Source organism: Alligator mississippiensis, chromosome 5, assembly GCF_030867095.1.
Source record: "Alligator mississippiensis isolate rAllMis1 chromosome 5, rAllMis1, whole genome shotgun sequence".
Lineage (NCBI taxonomy): Eukaryota > Metazoa > Chordata > Crocodylia > Alligatoridae > Alligator > Alligator mississippiensis.
Window position 1 is genome coordinate 56,941,930 of NC_081828.1, and position 21,146 is coordinate 56,963,075.

Consider the following 21,146-nt stretch of genomic DNA (forward strand, 5'->3'; position numbering starts at 1 on the left):
TGCCAGAGGACAGGGAACAGATCCAGGCAGATCTGGACAGGTTGGAAAAAGGGGCAGAATGAAATAGGATGCAGTTCAACAAAATCAAGTGCAAAGTGCTGCACCTGGGGGAAAAAAGAACCACCTACACACTTACAGGCTGGCGGATGACCTTTTCAGCAGCACAGCAGCAGAAAGGGATCTTGGAGTCATAGTCAACTCCAAGGTGAACATGAGTCATCAATGTGATGAAGTGATCAACAAGGCTAACCGCAGTTTATCATTCATTAGCAAATGCATGATGAACAGGTCCATGGAGATGATGCTTCCCCTCTATGCAGCACTGGTCAGGCCACAGTTGGAGTACTGTGTCCCATTTTTGGCGCTGCGCTTCAAGAGGGATGTGGAGAATCTTGAGAGGGTTCACAGGAGGGCCACTCATATGATCAGAGGCTTGCAGGCAAGGCCCTACAGGGGGGACCTAGATCTCTTCAGCCTGCGCAAGAGAAGGCTGAGAGGTGATCTTGTGGCTGCCTATAAATTCATCAGGGGAGGGCAGCAGGGAATAGGAAATGCTCTATTTACTAGGGCATCCCCTGGAGTAACTAGGAACAATGGCCACATATTGATGGAGATTTAGGTTCAACATTAGGAAGAACTTCTTCACAGTAAGGGTTGCCAGAATCTGGAATGGGCTTCTAAGGGAGGTGGTGCTCTCCCCTACCTTGGGAGTCTTGAAGAGGAGACTGGACAAGCACCTAGCTGGGGTTGTGTGACCCCAGCGTTCTTTCCTGCCCAAGGCAGGGGGGCAGACTCAATGACCTACTGAGGTCTCTTCTGACCCTAATATCTATGAATCTGAGTGGAAGTTTAAACTGGGGACTTTGAGGCATACTGGCTCTCTGCCTGAGACAATCTTCCTAGGGTAGGAACTAGGGAAATAGAATTTGCCTCCTCTTCTTTTTCTGGGTATGAATTGAATTTAGCTCAAAGAGTTGGTTCTCTGTTCTTGTATTGTTTTGGTTGAATGAATTTAGTATACCTGTGAAAAATGCCAGTCTTTAATAGCTGTAGAAATTGAAGCCATCCATTTAGCTCCAGGATGAAAGAGCATTGATATCAACACTGCAAACTTGGCTTACATGCTGGGCTGTATCTCAGAATGGGATACTTGTTGGACAAATTTAGTGCTCATCTCCCTGATATTTAAACTTAGTGGTGCAGCACCTGAAGAAACACTGGGTAAATGAGACTTCTAGTTTTACAGCTGAAAGCCTTTACCAGTATGACAGAACAAAAGTGTGAATTAAGGGTATTTAAGGCTCATTTATATGTTTATCTTTATCTGGCATATATTTATATCCAAGCATTGTATTGGAGGTAGGTGTGTACTTCCACTGTGATGGTTATAATATGATTGTAGTCTCCACTATACTCCCGGGAACAATATAAAAATAAATGTTGCCTCTCACTATGACTGTCTAAAGAGAAATATTTTTAATAAATAAGACCTAGAATGGAATAAAATGCAGCATTGCATTAGGAACCAGAATAGTGCTAATAGCCTTTGGAAAACCATTATGCAGTCTCTAATAATGCAATATTGTTTATCTTCTTTGTGGACCTGTGTAGTCTTTATACATATAATGTGGAACACTCGTTTCATAAAATCTTGTAAGGTAGAAAATAAATTAGTTTTGGACTGATGATCTGATTGTTTTTTTCCTTAAATGGATTCCCTTCCCCCCCCAATTGTTTCTACTTCCTTTCACAACAAACAAGGAATTCTAATAAATAAATGTAACTGCCTTTTGTGTCTTTCTTTCCCTGCAAGGTACAAGTCCTTATTTAATTTTTATTGGTTTGCTGAAAGATCCAAGGTTCTTTTTTTTAAACTTGATGTGCATGTGTATTGATTAGATTTGAGCTCTGCTTCTGGCATGTTACTAGACTTCTACAGTTATTATTTTGTCACAACTGAATTCATGGTTCAGGTTTTTATGTTACTGTTGTATAAGAAAGTATTATGAAGATACTTATCTACATGTAATTAATCTCTGATATGTATTAGGATGTCCTTTTTACCTACATTTTCATTATGGTTAACTGCCATGGATGTGCAAAGTATGGAATAATAAGTTGGTTACTTCTTTCCTTTTTTGACAGATGAGGCCCATTGATTTGGCTGCATGGGGAAAAGTGGCTATTCATTATGGATGAACAGAAGACTTCATTCCTCAACTGTGTGAGTCTAACTTTCTTAAGTACTACTTTCAATGAATGCTAACTTTCTCAACTTTGTGGGGAGAAGGGGACAATTTTTTTTTTTTCCCCACAAAGACATTTCATATGCTCCCCCTTGTGAAACTGAAGGAAGCTGGATATATAATTTACTTTTAATAAACAAAATAAATCTAGTGGAAAATATGTTTTTACACTTTAATGTGAATTAAAAAATAATTGGAAATAAACTATATTTTACCAGACATACTATTTAACAATATATATGAGCAAAAAAAAAAATGGGGAAACCCCCCCACCCAAAACCCTAGCCCTGTGAGTTATCTATTTTGGTCTGAAAATAGTGAGTACAATTCTACATCTACAATTATTTATATATCTAGTTACTTACGTGGAAGTCAGAACTGCAGGTGTAGTCATCTCTTTGATTATGTTATATAAATAATGATAGGCAGAAAATTGTGCCTGAAGTGTTATGAGTTTGAGACAGAAGCTTAAATTGAGGCTTCTCTGAAGATTAGGCCTTAGAGATACAGGCGCCTATGTTAAGAATACTCTATTGAATGTATGTTGTTGATTCCCCAAATATATTTAAACGCTTTACAATTATGTATCATTAATTTGTGATAGAATCTTAATGCAATTTCATGATTAATATTCTAGAGATGGCTGTCTTTGAACTGATTGTGGCGTGAGTGAAAAAGAGACATTTGGGCCAGGTGCAGACATTACATTTTTCCATTTTAGGTGGTTGGAAACTGGTGTATACCTGTAAGAAAACAGAAGTTTGGGGCACATAGGCCTGTTTCAAAATGGCAGATCCTGGTTTAAGATAGACCTGGATCAATGTGGTATAAGGCTTATTTGATCTAGGTTAGACTGGTTTGTTGAATGTCAGTGCCAGGTCCACTTGTGAATCAAGGTAGGTCCCTGTTTCCTGGTATTCCAGAACACTGCTAGCCTGGGGCACTTTGTGGTGCCTCCTAACCCATCCCCCCCACCAGAGACCTGTGGCTTGGCCAAGCAGCCAAGTCCCTAGCTTTTCCTTGTCCTGAGCTTGCTGTCAGCTTCAGACAGAATTGGGTGTGGGTGGTGGAGTATGACTTGCAAGCTAGTGGAGGGAGGCAGTGTCAGTACTGCATCCTGGACTCCTAGCTGGGTCAGTGGGGCACAGACTGTCTCTTTCTTAGTCTGTCAGAGTCTTGGGACCCTGCACTGCAGTGGCTTCAGGAAGGGCTTGCAGGATTTCCCCCCCTTGAAGCCAGTGCCAAATTCCTGGCTGAAGCAGCGTCTCCGTACCTTTTGATGGTTGATCATTTTTTACATGGAATGAATTGAAGATGAACCCTATTTCTTTGGAAAAAGCCTTTTGGGGCAGCCACAAAGGAGCTTCTAGGCATGTTTGCTATATTTTGGACAATTCTAAACATTTGGGAACTTCGGAGCCAAGCTGTGTCCCCTGGCAGCAGTTCTGGTAGTGGTTTTGCTCGTTGTCTAATATTGAAGTTTCTTTGCTGATGACATTTTAGTTCAGCGACTTGATTCCTAAATTTCTGATGGTTGGGCCTTCTAGGGTTAATCTGTATTGGTGCCACAGGTAATGGCGTTCTAAGTTATTTTCTCATGAGCACTTCATCCAGAGAGTGTCCTGATGCCAGTAGTATAGATCAATATGTCAGGAATGCCAGATTTGGATCTCTGGAGTTACATTGAAATTGTTTCAGAGTCTGTATTGCTCTCACCTTCTCTATTGCTCTGAGGATAGTGAGGACTGCTAGTGTGATGCTGAAAATCAAAATTCTCTGCAAACTGTAGAAATAACTTGGAGGGTAAACTGAGGTCCATTGTCTAATATGATGACCTCAGGATGGCCTTGCAAATATAGACTTCAGTATTTGGATGACTTGTGCTGATGAGGTCTGTGTAAGTGGAGCCAAGTCACTGTATCTGGAATAATCAACTACCATAACATGTGTGTCCTTTCCAGGAAAAGGAATCAGTTACCAAGGCTTTTCTGTTATCTTTTTAGAAACTAATGACTCCACAGAGAGTCTTTTTTTCTTTGTTAAATTTCTCACAACCTTCTACAAAATCTGAAGCTGCTTATTCAGCCTGGGCCACCATATAGATTGTTGTTCTCTTGCTCTGTATTTGTTTATACCTTGGTCTCCTTCATGGACCTTCAAAAACGACTTCTTCTCGGAGCACCTGAAGGATCACAGTGCATCTTCCTTTAAAGAGTGGTTCATCAGTTATGTGGAAGTCACTTTGATCCTGCCAATATGGTTATAGGTGTTTGAAGTTTCATCCACTGGCTGCAAAGGATGCTGGGCAGCCCTATCCAATATCTGAGGGTGAGATTACATAATACAATTAGGCCATATTAAGAGCACTTAAAATTTGAATAATCACACATTAAAATAAGTGCTAAGTGCCCTCTAGGCATCTTAAAGTTGTTCCTCTTTGGGCCAGGATCTTCTTTGAACCATGCTACCTAGCAGGAGTTATGTTAACTTTAGGTGTTTTTCCCTGACTGTCTGCATTCTGGCAGTTTGGTCCTCTCCCATAAGTCTGGAGGATAAGGTCTCTGATCACTCCATACTAATCATCTTTAATATATTTTTTCTGTTCTTAATTGCATAATAGAAGTGATCATTGTTTTGCTATTTAGCATTCTTAATGGCAAATATGTTAGTTACCTCCATGTGCATGAAAGAGAATCTTGCAAGCAGCTATTTTAACAGCTTAACCATTGGCTTTAACTTTGAGCAAATAATAAAGCAATGACAGTTTCCTTTATCAGCAAAATGGAAGAGCCATCTATCACCTCTGAGTTTACGCTTCTTATAAATGAACTGGTGATAGTGATATTGTTCAAGAATTTCTATTGTGAATTGCCAGATTTCTTTAGGATAGGGATCTTCTAGAGGACTGCAAGCCATTTTGATTAATTTACTTACCTATGTTCTCCAATAAGCACCTTAAAGCTCCTGAAGTTGTTGTGGTTGACAGGTCTTCACTTCATAGAGTTTTGTGTGCAGCTAACAAAGAATCTGTGCAATCCCTTGAGCAATAAGAAAGCCCCAATATGACACTAATAGGTGAAACTGTCAAGCAAAGAAAAGAGGTTTTTTCTTAAGGAGATTTTCCTATATATAATAAATCTGACTAGAGACCTGTCCTTGATATGATTATAAGAATAACTTTATAGCTCACCAAGCTGTGGTTCTTTCTCCCCTACTGCACAGTTCAGGTTTCTTTACATTTAAAATTTCTAAATTCAGCAATAGAAAACCTAGTAATGTCTGTTCCCTGTCCAGTGCTGAAGTACATATCTGGAAATCCATTAGAACTTTAAAACTGGGTTACACACTTAAAGTGAGGTCCTCAGCTGGTGTAAATCATTGTAGGTCCTTTACTTCAAGATCAGGTTCCCTTGTGCTGAGCACTGTACAAATACAGGGGGAAAGAAAAATCTGTTCCAGTGATTTTTTTCATTTTGAAAGATTTGGCAAAGCATTGAGAGGAAAGATGTTTTAATGCTTAGGGAACTAGCTGAGAACTTCAGATATTTTAGTTCAATTCCATTCTCCATCAAACAGTGACCTTAAATAGGTCACTTGAGGCTTCAGATTTCCATGTGTAAAATGTACCTAGTAGAACTTTACTACTTCTCAAGAATGTTGTGAAAACATATATACATTAGCAATTATGACCCTACAGTAATAGAGGTGATATGTATTGCTAAGGTAGAATACACCATGAAAATAACTCATAATTTGTAACTTTAAATATTTAGTGGTGGTTGTTCTTTTTAAATGAATTTTTAATTAATATTTACTTTGAAACAAACAAAAAAAAGAGATCCAGATCCTCAGATGGAGTAAATTGCCTGATTGAAGTAAATGAACCTGACTAAACTGGTTTCCCTTCAGGTTTATGGAGAATGGCAAGAAGGGAATAAAAGTAAGGGAATAGGAAAAGGGAAAGAGGAAAAGAGTAAACATAGATAGATAGATAGATAGATAGATAGATAGATGCTTAATTATGATCAGTGGTTTGCTAGCATCAGTGAGCAAAAATGAATACTAAGAAAAGTTATGAAGGAGATGTCTTGGTATTTTTAGTTGGGCCTGCTATCATTATGTGGTTTACTGACTGACAGGGTTTACTGCAAGTCACTGTAAGTAAAGAGTGCAGGAGGCCAATTCTGCTGTGTGGAGCTACAGCAGAGGAGCACAGGTTGGTCATTAGACAAAGGAGAACCCCCCTATGTGTGCTAGGGAGCCATATTATTGGAAGAGGTGGGGCTTAGAGACATATAAGACCAGGACTTGAGGCAAAGGGGCAGTCTGGCCCTGCATGCTGAGGGGGGAAGAAGCCCCTAGGAGAGGGGTGCTTCAAGAAGCAGCAGGCCCATGGGCATCTGAGATGACCTGGGGAGCTCAACAGAGCAGACAAAATGGACATGTGGCTTGTGGTGGAGTGTTAGTTTACTTTGGGAATTGGTTTGCTTATATTTGTGTTATGCTTAAGTTTTACATTGGAGGACTGGATTGTGGCTACAGGGATGGGGCACCTGAGGGGCACCCAATTTAGAGCCTTGCCTGAATCAGAAAGCCCCAGGGGGCTGGGCAGACTGAAAGCAACCTGGCTTGGGTTAGCAAGTGCAGGGGGCTGCCATAACAGACAGGGCTGTGGAGTCCAGAGCCCAAGAGGGTGAGATCAGGGTCAGGGCCCAGAAGCCAAAGTCTGGGGCAGTGGACCCTGGATGAGGGACACAGCCAGTGTAAGAGGGCCAAGGCCAGAAAATTGAAACCCAGACTAAAGTTTGTAGCCTGAGGGTTCAAGTGCTGCAGTGGGGGTCAGGGGCTTACCTCTGATTAGATGTTGATTGACACCTGCAAGGCATGGGTGTAGCTATAGGGGAGGCTGGAGACCATGATTAATGCCCATAAAGCAATTTAGTGCCTGAGGGCAAGACTTGTTCTAGTTGGCCACATAGAGCACAAGACAGTTTAAGGACTGAGGTTCACTCTGAGAGCCTAGGGCAGCTTCCAACAATAGTAGAAATGTCATCAAGATGTGGCAGGAGTATGAAAAAATGAAGAGTACCCTAAGGAGCCAGAGTCACTGGGCCACCAGGGGGCATCACAGCCACCCTTGGGGTCAAGGCCTTGTTACCTAGTCATTACTTTTTATGGGAAGGAATTACAGCACTGTTAAACAATGCAGCATAGGTTAGTGCAAGCATTAGAATAAAATTTAGATTCTGTTCTTAGACTTTGTATTGTTTGTCTTAACCTTGCCCCTACATGTAACATTTTTAAATATTATAAAAGCATTAGTCCGTCTGTCCGTAAGACTTTATTCACACTCTGATTGGTTGTCTTAGCAGCCAATCACAATGCTTACTGAAACAACCAATTAGAGTGCTCTGCACAGACAGAAGCACCATGATGACAGTGGGACTGAGGGGCCGGAGTGAGAGGCTGAGGCCAGTGCTGCCTTGCCTCCCTCCCTGGTCCTATTTCTTGGAGGCCAGGGGGAATGGCTACGTTCTTGGAGGGGGGGGGTGAGATGGACCTGGACCCAATGTGGTGGCGTGGGGAGAGGGGGAATGGGGCCAGATGAGAAGTGGGGGTAGGGCCAGATGGGCCTATAGTGGTGGGGACTGAGGGGCCAGAGGGGGGTGTTGCATGGAGTCAGATGTGGGGAGGGTGGTGGAGGGCCCTATGGGCCCAGAGGCAGAGCAGTGGAAGCACAGGGAGTTGGATGCTGCTGCTCCATCCCTGCCCACCCCAACCCCCCTGTCATTCTTGATGGCCAATTGGCTAGTATTATAATAGCACTGATAAAGTGACACTACAAGAATTAAAAAAGAAGCAAAAACAGAACATAGTTTCCTATATTGATTAGGATTAGTCATGAACAGGGATCTGGGATTTCTATTCCCATGGAAAAATGGAGAAAAATGCAAATTTCCCCCTTTACCAGAGGAAAACTTGGATTTTTCATTTTAACAGAGAAACCTGTAGATTTTGCACTTTTGCAAAGAGCTCTTTGCAGGCTGACAGAGTTCCAACCTACAGGGGGCTGGGGATGGGGGGCAAAAGCAGAAAGAGGGTGGGCAGACAGAGAGTGCCACCAGTCAGACTGGAGAGCAGTTCCTGCAGGTAAGTTGAGGGGAGGGGGGGGAATTGAGTCCCTCATAGGGAGGGAAGGAGTTGGCTAGGGATGCTGCCCAGCCGGGCCATGTGTCAGACTTGGGGCCCAGGGCCAGAATGCATGGCTGCAGGGCCCCAGAGAGGAGCGGGGTGGGGCTGTGGGCAGCTTATTTGGCGGCAGGCAGTGGGTATAGCTCCCTGCAGCTATGCATACTCCTGTGGGGGCAGGGGGGACCTGTGTCCCCCAGATCTGTGTGCGGGGTGGAGGTTGGTGCAGGATGCACCAATAATAAATTGGTGATAATAAAAATTATCAAGGCTTACATTTGTGAGAGCCCGGCAGGGCAAATTATGCTGAGGGGAAACCAGCACGGGTTTGTGGCGGGCAGATCGTGCCTGACCAAACTAGTCTCTTTCTATGACCAGGTTACAAAACGCCTGGACACGGGAGGAGGGGTGGATGTCGTATACTTAGACTTCAGGAAGGCCTTCGATACGGTATCCCACCCCATACTGGTGAACAAGTTAAGAGGCTGTGACTTGGATGACTACACAGTCCGGTGGGTGGTGAATTGGCTAGAGGGTCGCACCCAAAGAGTCGTGGTAGATGGGTCGGTCTCGACCTGGAAGGGTGTGGGCAGTGGGGTCCCACAGGGGTCCCGCAGGGTCCTGCAGGGCTCGGTCCCTGGACCGATACTCTTTAATGTCTTCATCAGTGACTTGGACGAGGGAGTCAAATGTACTGTATCCAAGTTTGCAGATGACACAAAGCTATGGGGAGAAGTGGACACGCCAGAGGGCAGGGAACAGCTGCAGGCAGACCTGGATAGGTTGGACAAGTGGGCAGAAAACAACAGGATGCAGTTCAACAAGGAGAAATGCAAAGTGCTGCACCTAGGGAGGAAAAATGTCCAGCACACCTACAGCCTAGGGAATGACCTGCTGGGTGGCACAGAGGTGGAAAGGGATCTTGGAGTCCTAGTGGACTCCAAGATGAACATGAGTCAGCAGTGTGACGAAGCCATCAGAAAAGCCAATGGCACTTTACCGTGCATCAGCAGATGCATGACAAATAGGTCCAGGGAGGTGATACTTCCCCTCTATCGGGCGCTGGTCAGACCGCAGTTGGAGTACTGCGTGCAATTCTGGGCGCCACACTTCAAGAAGGATGCGGATAACCTGGAGAGGGTCCAGAGAAGGGCAACTCGTATGGTCAAGGGCCTGCAGACCAAGCCCTACGAGGAGAGACTAGAGAAACTGGACCTTTTCAGCCTCCGCAAGAGAAGGTTGAGAGGTGACCTTGTGGCTGCCTATAAGTTCATCACGGGGGCACAGAAGGGAATTGGTGAGTATTTATTCACCAAGGCGCCCCCGGGGGTTACAAGAAACAATGGCCACAAGCTAGCAGAGAGCAGATTTAGATTGGACATTAGGAAGAACTTCTTCACAGTTCGAGTGGCCAAGGTCTGGAACGGGCTCCCAAGGGAGGTGGTGCTCTCCCCTACCCTGGGGGTCTTCAAGGGGAGGTTAGATGAGTATCTAGCTGGGGTCATCTAGACCCAGCACTTTCCTGCTTATGCAGGGGGTCGGACTCGATGATCTATTGAGGTCCCTTCTGACCCTAACATCTATGAATCTATGATGCCTGCTGTAGGCTCAGGCTCCCTGCCCTGCTGCCCTTCCCCAGAGCCTCCACAGCCCAGCAGGTGTAACCCAATGGAGCAGAGAAGAGCAGGGCCATGTGGGGAAGCTCATTGCTGTTGTGAGCTCTGTGCTGCCCTGGCAATGCATCCCCTGCCAGGGCAGCATGGAGCTCACAGCAGCAAGAAGTGTGTCCCCACTCTGCCCTGCCATGCCGGGTTGTACCCACTGTGCCATGGAAACCCTGGGGTTAGGGCATCAGGTAGGAAGCTTTAGCCTGCAATGGGAAGGCTGCCTCTGCCCCCACCCTACACACAAATCTGAGGGCACAGGTCATGTTGCCCTGAGGGGTCAGGCCAATGCTCAGGATCTCAATATTGCACTGTTAGTCAGGAGGGCATGGTGTACAATTGTACATATACAAAACACGCACAAATCAATTAGGTGCACACATACACACTACCAGCTCAGGCACATACACATCCAAACAAGCCTAGGCACATGCATTCTTATCATCAATTCAAGCACATATGCTATACACCCCAGAAGTTAGACACAGCTCACTAATTCATATATTATGCACACAATGACATATACATTACACACACACACACACACACTTTCTCACACTAGCAACTCAGATACACACATGTTCAAAGTAACTAGTTTAGGTTCATGCACACCTATCACCAGTTTAAGCCCATACATGCTATACACACCAAATTTAGACAGAATCAGTTACCAGTTACCAACACCTGCACATTCAATACACATATGTGGATTACTAATTCATATACCACACACACACACACACACACACACAATGATGTCTATATATGTCTGACACAGGAGGTACATGTCCCACTAGGGGGAATGCCTTACTGCACCTGGTATTGGCAATGGGGGATGACATGGTAGGAGACCTACAGATCGGTGGTCACCTGGGGGACAGTGATCATCAAATAATAGAATTCACCATAAGACGTCGAGTGGGTAAGGTAACTAGTAGGGTGAAAGTGCTAGACTTTAGGAAAGCTGATTTCAATGAACTCAGGTGTTTAGTCAAGGACGCACTGCAGAGTAAGAGTTTTAAAGAGATGGGAGCCCAGGAAGGGTGGCTGTGCCTTAAGGAAATGATCCTTCGGGCACAGAGGGAGATGATCCCAATGCGGGGCAAAAGGGGGAAAGGGGCCAAGAGGCTTCCTTGGCTGACCAGAGAAATCCAGAGCAGTCTACGGGCTAAAAGCGGGGCATATAAAAAGTGGAAACAGAAAGAGATTACTAAAGAGGAGTATACCTCCTCTGCTCGCACTTGTAGGAAGGCAGTTAGACAGGCCACAGCTACCATGGAGCTGAGGATGGCATCCCAAGTTAAGGATAACAAAAAATTGTTTTATAGATATATAGGGAGTAAAAGGAAGGCCCAGGGAGGAATAGGACCTCTACTAAATGGGCATAAGCAATTGGTGATGGACAGGGGGGACAAGGCCAAACTCCTCAATGAGTTCTTTGCCTCAGTTTTCCTAAGCAAGGGGCAAGACAAGGCTCTCACTGGGATTGTAGAGAGGCAGCAGCAGGATGCCAGATTACCAAGTGTAGACCCTGAGATGGTGCAAAGGCATTTAGAAGAACTGGATGCATTTAAGTCAGCAGGCCCGAATGAGCTCCATCCGAAGGTAGTAAAGGCACTAGCTGACGTCATTGCACAGCCACTGGCGGGAATATTTGAACACTCATGGTGCACGGGCCAGGTCCCGGAGGACTGGAAAAGGGCCAATGTGGTCCCCATTTTCAAGAAGGGGAGGGAGGACCCAGGCCAGTCAGTCTCACCTCTATCTTAGGCAAAGTCTCTGAAAAAATTATCAAGGCTCGCATTTGCGAGAGCCCGGCAGGAAAAATTATGCTGAGGGGAAACCAGCATGGGTTTGTAACAAGTAGATCATGCCTGACTAATCTAGTCTCTTTTTATGACCAGGTTACGAAATGCCTGGACGCAGGAGTAGGGGTTGACGTCATTTACTTAGACTTCAGGAAGGCCTTCGATTCCAGTGAGTGACACACTGTCTTCTGTGGTGGTGGAGGGCATGTTGGGGGACTGTGTTCTCTGAGCTTGAATATCTTTACACTCATAGTTTCTCTTGGAAGCATAGTGACTCTCCCAAGAAAAAATGAATGTCTGTGGCCTTGTCCCAGAAGGAACCATCTGTTTACAAATGGGACTGTCTAGCCAGCAGCAAAACACACACTCTTCACAATCCCCCACATTGTGTTGCAGGAAAAAACAGGCTGATCATGGGCAGTCTGGGTCACCCAATCAGGGCTGCACTATGCGCTCTGCCATCTGTCTCCAGGAAGACTAAAGGAGTCTACAGAGAACAATGCAGTGACTGACTAAGCTGTAGTGCTGCAGGAAAAATCCTGGGGCTTACAGTAGGCTATAAGCTAATTTGAGCCAGCAGTGTGCTCTTGTTGCAAAAAAAACCCAACAGCATACTGAGTTTTCTTAAAAGGAATGTTGCTTGCAAATCAAGAAAAGTTATTTTTCCCGTATGTTGAGCATTGGTGTGGCCTTATCTGGACTCTTATGTCCTATTTTGGGTCCCACATTTAAGAAGGATGTAAACAGTTTGGAAAGAGTCCAGCACAGAGTAATAAAAATGACATGGGGCCTGGGATACAAGAATTATAAGGAAAGTCTTAAATGATCAGGACTATTTAGTCTGGAAATGAGAAAACTGAGGGGGAATTTGATAATAGTCTTCAAGTACCTGAAGGGTGATTATAGAAAACATGGAGATGTGCTTTTGTTGCCCTGTGGAGTTGGGCCAACTCTCAGGATCTCAATATTGCACTGTTAGACAGGAAGGCATGGTGTACAATTGCACATGCACAAATTCAAAACTCAATTAGGTGCATACATACACACTAGGTGCATGCACCCCCACCGTGTGTGCACACACACACTACCAATTCAGACGCATACACATTCAAAATTACCAGCCTAAGCAAATGCATACCTATCACCAATTCAAGCACCTACACACAGTATACAGACGAAAGAAATTAGACCAGAATCAATTACCAATACCTGCACACCCAATACACATACACAGATCACTAATTTGTATATCATGCACACAGTGACATACATCTATATCAGTTCACATATATACCACTCATCTACACATACACACAGGTGAGTTCCTAACTTGGGTGTTGTGGTGTGTATGTATGTGTTTGGTGTACTTGGGATACCTGGGGGAAGGTTAAGTTAAGAGAGAGAGAGTGAAAGTGTAGGGGGTGAAAGTTGCTGAGACTGGGATTAGAACCAGTAGACTAGAAAAAGAACTGGGCTGAGGAGCTGAGGCTTGGGGTTACTTTAGGTTACTGCTGGTGGAGACTGAGATGAAAGTTGCTGGTGCTGGGATTAGAACCAGCAGACTGGAGGGAAATTGGGGTAACTTAAGGTTAATTGGTGTTAATTGAAAGCAGAAAGCTGGCAGAGCGAAGGAGCAATGCTGGGGAAAAGCCTGGAGGCTGGAGCAAGGAGGCTATAGGGGAGCTGAGAGGTATGTGGGGAGAGGAAAACTGGGAGTGGAGCTGGGGGGGAGGCTGGAGAACACAGAGAGAGAGAGAGACTGAAATAGAAGGCAGAGAGAGATAGGGATTGGGAAGAGGTGGCAAGAGACAAAAAGTGGCGGGATCGCGGCTGAGAGCCTGAAGAAAGCAACAGGACTGAGAGCCTGCAGAAAAGGGACACAGAGGAGGCAAAAAGTGGTGGGAACAGGGCTGAGAGCCAAGATGGAGAGAGAGAGACAGAGACTGGAATTTAAGATAGGGAAGGAACCGTGGCTCAGTAAAACGTAACCCAGCTCAGGGTTACAAATGATAGTGGTTTTATTGAACAGGGGAGATGGTGACACAATATTTTATTGGTTCCTTTGTGCGCGCGCACACACACACACACACACACACACACACACACACACAAAATGGCAGCAGGGGTTAAAGAGGCTTGGTGCAGGCGCTGAAGTCTGGGAGGAGAGAGAGAGAATCCAAATTGGAGGAGGGAATATGCAGTGATATCTACCTATCCCAGGCTAAAAGCGGGTCCTCGATGGCCAGTAGGGGTCTTCTTCAGCTCGGTGTTGTCCAGAGGGGGTTGCTGGCAGGGCCTCTGGGGTGGATAGGCAGTGTGACATGGAGCTGTTTTGGTCCAGATGGAAATGGCATTCCCAACGAGTCAGTCTTCACTACCCCTTTTTATGGGGCAGATGACCTCTGATCTCCTGTGCAAGGGCCTGTCCAGGCAAGGTCAGTCCTGTTCCAGATGTTCATACTGAGCATGTGCAGCGTTGACACAATGGTGGGTTGCCTCATCTTTTGTTTCTTCAATGCTGAGGGTGGTTCCAATGGCTGGGTTGCTGGTCCAAGTATTGGTGTTGATGGTTCAGTCATTCAGAGGGAGCTATTTTTAGACCTACTGCCATTCTCTCTCAAGCACCCACATTCATCCCCATTCATTCAGGAACCAAATTACATAGGAGGGGTAGGTGTGAGTCATAGGTTACACAACAAGGGAGACAAGATGGAGGCTTGACATTACAAGATGGAAACTTGACATGACTTATGCTAACTTATACATATAGGCCTAAAACAGTAATCACAAAATATAAAAGCAGTAAAAAATCAATACAAACATAATAATTATCACTTATAAAACAATGGATAGCTATATCAAAATAGCAGGGCACTTATTTGCAAAGAGGGGAGAGAAAAACAAAACTTACTACCTAAAATAAAATGTTAAAGCTTATCCTATATCTTAGCTTACTTATAATTATTTATAGGAAATAGAGAGGGAGAGGAAAAGTCAGAAATAGTTGGGGAAGGGAATGCATATCTATATCTATAAAAGATAAAAAAACAAAACAAACTGGGGGTTATGTTACACTTTTATCTCTGGCTGTAGGAAACAGGACTAGGACAATGGCTTCAAGCTGCAGCAGGAGAAATATCGGTTGGAGCTTAGGAGGAACTTTCTGATTATGAGTGAGGTTAAACACTAGAATAGGCCACTTAGAGAAATTGTGAAATCTACATCCTTAGAAGTTTTCAAGAGCAAGTTGGACAGTCTAGTCAGGGATGATCCTGCCTAGAGCAGGAGGCTGGACTAGATGATCTTATGAGGTCCCTTCCAGCCCTACATTCCTATGATCCTATGACCTTACTATAGTCATGATAGTAACAGAAAAATAAGAAGTACAGTACTCATAGAGTGTGTGGGCATACTCATAGTTCTGATGTTCACAGATATTTATGGTATATATATGTGTATATATTATATCATGCATGATGATAAAATAAGCTGTATAAATTTAATAAGTCCAGATCTGTGGACAGTGTAAAGCAGGTATGGCCAGCGCTGCTCAGCTGCTATCTTCTCCTGGCCTGCTTGTATCTCTCACCTCTTGCCTGTCACAACTTTTGATGTTATTAGTGTTGGTGAGTGGGGAAGACCTAGGGCCAATAGTACCTCTGTGAATAGCCTGGCCTACTCAATCACATTGGTCACCCTAGCTAAATCCTTTTGCCCACCTGCACCCACACAGAATTCCTCATATACAGGGTTGTCCTTGTGGCTTTCTGAGTGCTTGTTAGAGATCCTGCTATGAAAGCTTAGGGCCTTTCTTTCTCTGTGGCTATGCCTACCTTGGTCATCTGATAAAGACCTCAACCTTTGGGTTATAGACCTGGCCACAATGGTGATTTCTTCCCCTTTGGAGCTCTATCTCAGGGTGCTAGAGTCTGCCTCTTGGCATGTCGTTGTCTCCTAGACCCTATAGCAAAAAAGGTGTGTAGGGGGTGCACCCCAGCACCCCTATCTGTTATTTCCTTTGCCCCTGTAGCCACAATTTTGTCCTCTGATTCACAAGTCCAAACCAAATCAAAAAGTACAAGCTATCCATTTCACAAAAGAAACAAGTAGTCTCCCTCCTTGGGTTAATAAAGCTCATAGGCCTTACCTGCTTAGGAGTCTTTCTCTCCCAGTTTCCCTAGGCAGCTTATATGCCTGCCTACTTCTAGAAGCACACACTTTCCAAAGCTCTTCTCCCCCCTCCCCTGTCTTCTGTCTACTCCCCCTGCTCCTTCCCCACTTTGTCTCGTCCCCCACAATATTTCCAGGCCTGTTCCTTAAAGGATTTTTTTCATGGGGCTCCACCTCCCCTTACCACATCCAGTAGATTACGCATCTGGGTCATTGAGTTGCCACCCAGAGTTGTGCTGTTGAATGTAAATTCTGCTCTTTCTATAGGAAGTCTGCAGAGTACCCCTATAGCTGCCCTGACTAGGCTACAGGATACGCTATAAGGACTTGTTCCTGTGGGTCCTTCTACCAGGCTTGTCTCTGGGAGGGAAAGTCTTTCCACCAGTGGTTCACTGCTGATCCATAGCCTCCTTAGTCACAGATAGGCTCATCCCTTAAACTGATAGCTATCTTGGTCAGACACTCCTAATTAATTCATTTGAGGTCCTCCAATCAATCAACTTAGATTCCATAAAGGCCCTCTAAACTAATCCTTTGGTATTTCCAATTAACTTAACTTAAATCCATTCATTAGAAGCCCAAAAGTGAACTCAGTTTAAATCAATTCACTCAGGATCTACAGTCACTTAGTTCTGTGGGCTCCCTGAGTCCATATGCTTAAATAAATAGGCTGGGACCAATCCATTAAGGGTCCATATACTGAAATCAATCCATTAGGGGTCTGTATACCCCCCTCCCCCCCAAAAATCAATTTATTGAGGGTCTATGAACTTGACTCTATTCATTAAAATTTCCTGGGGTAAATCAACTTTAAATCAATCCTCTATGCCCCACTGGTAGCACTACCCACTGCCCAGTGGGGAAAAGTGAGGGAAACAAACATTTTTCCCTTTTTCACAGGCAAGCTTATGTGGTCCACTCTATATCCATATACCCACACACCACAGGTGATACCTGATTCAAAATCCTTGGGTCTTCAGTTTTTACACAAATGGACCTGTCTAGCTTCCTGTAGCTGAGGGTCCTTCCTTTGGTCAGCGGTCCTCTGATCACTTGTGCCAGCTGCTTCGCACTGCTGCATGCTCTTCTCCCATGGATGGCCATGGGGCATTGTGTAGTGGAGAGCCCTCCTGTGTCCCCTCTCTCCAGACGCTGTTGTCTCTCAGTGGATACCCCTCTCTGGGGTCAGAAGTACCTCTTTTTGTTTCCTCACTGATAATTTGGAAGCAGCACTTGCTGCAGAAACATGGCAGGAAGCTCCCTGTTCCATCTGGGATCCTCTTTGGACCTGAGGTCAGTTTCAAATGTTTTTAGTCTCCAGGGCTTTCTCCTCACACCACACTTCTCCCTTCACACCCCCGAAAGAATGTTCAGTATTAAAGATGAAATCTCTTAGCACAACAGAATCAAGACACAATTTAACACCTAATAAGAAACTATTTTGTTTAGGCATTAGAAATTTGAATTTAATTTGTTTGCCTAAATGTTGTTTGGATTAAAGTAATCATTTTACATACGTCATAATTACCAGTGTAAAAAGCTTGACAAAGTATTAAGTGAGCAACACTGTCAAAAGTTCTGAATGAACTTGGAGCCACAGTTCTATAGTCAAAGTTGACATAGAACGAAATTTTCAGAGATGATTAGAGATTCAAATATTGCCCATCTGCCTATGAATATCTGGCCCCTAGGCACCTACACTTCTAAGTCCTGTTGACTTAATACCTGAGTTTTTCTTGAAAATTGAACTTTTTAAAATGTAATGCTAGACTTCTATGTTGATTTAGGCCCTTTTGAACATTTCACCTTGATTTTATATTCTGTATGAAATACTTTTATTGCATTGACATGCAGACACAGTTATGGAATAACACTAACTGAATTCAACAATATTATAGTCTGGGATGAGAAGTAAATATATATAAAGCTGAAATGGAAGATAAAATTTTCATGCTGCAACTCTCCACACTGGAACTTGATTAGGATGCTGTTCATAAACCCCTTATTTTCTGAAACATACTACTACCCTCCACAAGACTATAGGTGGATAAGTGAACTACAGTTTGTCTTATTTAATATGTTATTTCCAGCACTACAGCATTTCCTAACAGCAGTCTGGAGCTTAGAATCAAAATAGACTTGTAAAGCTATGTTAACATGATCAAAAATGTCATCCAGAGATGATTGCTGTGAAGTATTGCATATTTGTTCCACATTTTCTATACCTCATTATTATTTAAAGTGGCTGCATTGTAGGTGATGCTAGGTACATGGCAAAAAGTCTTCTGTATTGGGTGTGTTTATTGATATGCACCCAGTACTGCACTACGGCTGGTTACATTGCATTCTTTTGGGATGTACCATGTGGAGAGCAAGTGTAGATGTACTTCAATGCTTGACTGAAGTGCTACCTAGTAGGTACATTTACATGAGATGCTTTCCTGCACATTAGACTGATCTAATACACAGCAAAACATCACTGTCTACATCTGAGCAGCAATTACTGTGCAGTAGATTAGTCTAAGTGCCATTTTCTAGTACCTGTAAATACAAGTACTACAAATTGGCATATTAAAGTAATGTGCTGCTAAAACATGTGTAAACCTTGACTGGGAGCAAATTGCAGCCTAGGCAGCAGGGGGCCACAGGAGGTGAGGAGAGCTTTCTTGGATTGGTGGGATGTTGCTTGCCAGCCATGTGGAGATCCGGATCTGTCCTGATCTCCACATGGCCGGGAGAGCTGTCCTAGCTGCCATGCAGCTGCCTCCGAGCCCTGTGGAGATCAGGACTGATCCTGATATCCACGGGGTCGGGAGAGCTCTCTTGGGTGCCAGGCAGCTCCCCTTCAGCCACATGGGGATTAGGATGGTGCCTGATTTCTACATAGCTGACAGACAGCTGCCCTGCAGCCAGGACAGCCTTCCTCCACCCTGCAGAGATCAGGATGAATCTCTGTGCCCATGCCAGCCCAGGGCTGACATCCAGGGGAGCCTGAAGCTCTCCTTGGCTGCTGCAGGGGGGCAAAGAAGAGAAGCAGCAACCCTAGACTGAACTGCCGCTGTCAGGAGCAAATTTGCTCCTGATGCATGCATTTCAGTTGAGTGTGGAGGTGCAGTTTAATGTGCCTGAATTATCAGTGCAAAAAATTCAGACACATTAACTGCACATGTTGATGCACCCAGTGTGGTTCTTTAATAGTGTAGAAATGCTCTAAGAGGAGAGTACCAGCTACAGAATAACCAGCAATATTTTCTTGGAATCTTCCATTCAAATATACTTACTAAGCCTAGCCTTCCTTAGTCCAGTACCATATATTATACAGGCAGTCCTCAGACTTATGACACAATTGGTTCCTGAAAACCATGTGTTAAGTCAAAACATTGTAATTCAGAACCAATTTTCTCATAAGAAACAATAAATGGGGGATGGGTTCCTGAACCAAGGCCCGATACCCTATTTGCACCAAAAATACCCCAGAATTTTGTACTCAATCAATTATAGATGAGTAATATAGCTATATTAATGTATTTATATTGTAAATAGCAACCATATTGATTTGGAAGGACTTCCTTGAGGTGACTATGCTGGACTTTTTGAAAGGTTCTTAGCTGGAGTCTTCTCAGAAGTCTTGGCTGAAGGTTTATCTGGAGTCTTGTCTGCTTTCTTAAAGGAAGTGTCCAAGAAAGTTTGGACAGATGTTCTCCAGGGAGATAAGCAACACAGTGAACTTGTTCGCTGGCATGGTGTCACGTAGGATCAAGCATTGTAAAGTTGAAACGGATGTCACAAAGTTGAATCAGGGTATCAATTTATAAATGTTGTAAGTGCAAAATGTCGTAATTCGAAATGTTGTAAGTCGAGGACTGCCTGTATATTAGGCCTCTGTGAAGCAGCAAGTATTTGTTTCAGGTTCAAATTCAGCTGATTTGGAGTGACAGTGATTTGATTCAATGATTTGAATCACTGTTCCAATATGATTTGGCCAATTTGGATTCAGAGATTCGGCTATAGACTATACAGGCAGACTTTGACAACGTTGGACACAGCTACCTCCAGCTGATAAGTCTGTTGTGGTGGGTGGAGGGGGGAGGGAATGGGAGGGGTATGAGTGGGGGAAGATCAATGCCCCCACAGCAAGGGAGGGATTGAGGCTGGGGCTGAAACAAGCTGCCCAGCCAGGGCGGGGGATGCAGGACTCAGGGAGGGGAGCTTCACCACTGCACATTGCTGGTCCAGGAGCGGCTCTTCTGGCAGCTCTTGCCACCAGTTCAAGAGGACATGGGAGAGGATGTGTGCCCCTGGATCTGTGCAGGCCAGGCTGGGCTGGGCTGCACTCTGAGAGGTTAGCCCCAGTTGCCTGCCTCTGGGCTGTGCTTTGCAGGGTGGGTGGAGCAAGGGCTGCACTCCAGGCGGCAAGCTCCTGCTGCCAGGCTCTGCTCTGCAGGGTGGGTGGAGCCAGGGCTGCAGTCTTGGCTGTGGCTTGGGCTAGCAGCCTGGAGCACAGTCCTGGCTCCACTCAACCCGCAGAATGCAGTTTGGCGGTGCGCAGTTGGGACTAGCCTCCCGGGGCACAGTCCTAGCTCCACCCATCCTGCAGAGCACAGTCTGGAAGTGAGTGCTTGCCAGCTGGAGCACAGCCCTGGCTCCACCTGCCCCATGAAGTACAGCCCAGTGGCAGGCAGCTACAGCTACCCTCCTAGAGTGCAGCCCAGCCCAGCCTGCCCCACGCAGATCTGGGGGCACATGCCCACTCCCATGCCCTCCCAGACTGGCAGTGAGAGCTGCCAGAGTAGCCACCAGAACAGGAGCTCCCAGACTGGTAGTATGCAGCGGCGGGACTGAGTCCCGCACCACCCCCTCCCAGCTGGGGAGCTTGTCCCAGCCCCTCAGCCCCAATCCCTCCCTCCCTGTTGGGGCATTGATCTGCCCCCCCCCCCCATGCCCCTTCCCTTCTTCCTCCAGCCACCACAACAGACTTACTAGCTGGAAGCAGTTGTGTCCAGCATCATAAAGCCAAAACCCCTGTCAGAGCCTGGAACCCCATTGGAACCTGCTGTAAGCCTTTTGAA

At 45.0% G+C, this 21,146-nt stretch overlaps 1 long non-coding RNA gene across 1 annotated transcript in view; it reads left to right on the forward strand.

The window, feature by feature from the left end:
* The window catches only part of LOC132250626 (uncharacterized), a 101,932-nt gene that overhangs the window by 57,853 nt on the left and 22,933 nt on the right, over positions 1-21,146 (forward strand). Inside the window, exon 2 of the long non-coding RNA XR_009462218.1 lies at positions 2,146-2,224. This is a non-coding gene — a long non-coding RNA (uncharacterized LOC132250626). The remainder of the gene's footprint in view (positions 1-2,145; positions 2,225-21,146) is intronic.